At 51.9% G+C, this 1297-nt stretch overlaps 1 protein-coding gene across 1 annotated transcript in view; it reads right to left on the bottom strand.

The window, feature by feature from the left end:
- Positions 1–1297, bottom strand: part of AKAP10 (A kinase (PRKA) anchor protein 10) — a 194015-nt gene that overhangs the window by 131303 nt on the left and 61415 nt on the right. The window lies entirely within an intron of this gene.

Here is a 1297-nt window from a genome sequence, read left to right as displayed (position 1 = left end):
CCCCCCGCCAGCTCTGAACTTTGGGACTGGCCAAGGTATCACATTCCTGCCTTCTGACCTGGCTGGCAAGCTCCCCGCCGGCTCTGACCCAACCCGGCCCACGACCCCCTGCCAGCTCTGAACTTTGGGACTGGCCAAGGTATTGCATTGCTCCCCCCACGCCCGACCCGGCTCAGGACCGCGCTGCAAGCTCTGAACTTTGGGACTCGCCAAGGTGCCTTGCGCAGATACAGTGGAAGTTGGGCGTGGACAAGAAATGGGACACATCTGTTCAGTTCTGACCATGACCCCCGTATTCTGGTATCGTATTGCTCCCCCCAGACAGGGCGCGCAACTCCCGCACCACCTCTGACGCGACCCGACTCGCGACGCCCCCGCCAGCTCTGAACTTTGGGACTGGACAAGGTATCGCATTGCTCCCCACGACCCGACTCGAGTCAGCTCTAACCTAAACCGGCTCATGACCCCCCCACCAGTTCTGAACTTTGGAAATGGCCAAGGTATATCATTGCTCACCCCCGAACCGGCTTGCGACTCCCCCACCAGCTATGACCCAAACCATCTCACGACCACCCTGCCAGCTCTGAACTTTGGGACTGGACAAGGTATCGCATTGCTCCCCCCCCCAACGCGACTTGCGACCCCTCTGCAAGCTCTGAATTTTGGGACTGGCCAAGGTATCGCATTGCTCCCCCCCGAACTGGCTGACGACACCCCCGCCAGCTCTGACCCGGCCCGGCTCCCGACCCCCCCGCCAGCTCTGAACTTTGGGGCTCTCAGCCCTCGGGCCAGGACTTAAAGAAAAGGGGGGGGGGAACCAACAAAAACAAAAACGAAACAAAAAACCACACAAAAGAACAAAAAAACATAGACCAACTTTATAGCATTTTTCAACATCACTTGAAAAAGTTGTCCAATATTGAAGATTTAGTTGCTTTAGACTACAAACTGCTCTTTGGCCCTACCACATTGGTCCTATCAACCTAAGCAAAAGGAAGGTACTGGAAATCTTTATAGAGAAGTAGTGACATCAAACCAAGAACCAACTAACACCTTAGTTTTCAACACCTCTTCCACTTCAATGTCTCGAAAGAAGCAGGGTACCTCACTCACCATGCAAGATCAAAACAAGATAAATACCCCGAAAAATGACACAGTAGCAATGGATTTCATGAAGCCAGAAACTTTGATGCAACTTTCTGATGCAGAATTTAGAAAAAAGATGATTGAATGTTTTCAATGGATGAAAAACAAACTTGAAGAATTACAGGACACTACAGTCAAAAATCAGGAGGAA

Source organism: Elephantulus edwardii, unplaced genomic scaffold, assembly GCF_000299155.1.
Source record: "Elephantulus edwardii isolate Elephantulus edwardi_28Jun2011 unplaced genomic scaffold, EleEdw1.0 scaffold00362, whole genome shotgun sequence".
NCBI classification, from domain to species: Eukaryota; Metazoa; Chordata; class Mammalia; order Macroscelidea; family Macroscelididae; genus Elephantulus; species Elephantulus edwardii.
Note: the sequence above shows the minus strand (reverse complement) of the source record. Positions and strands in the feature narration are given on the sequence as shown.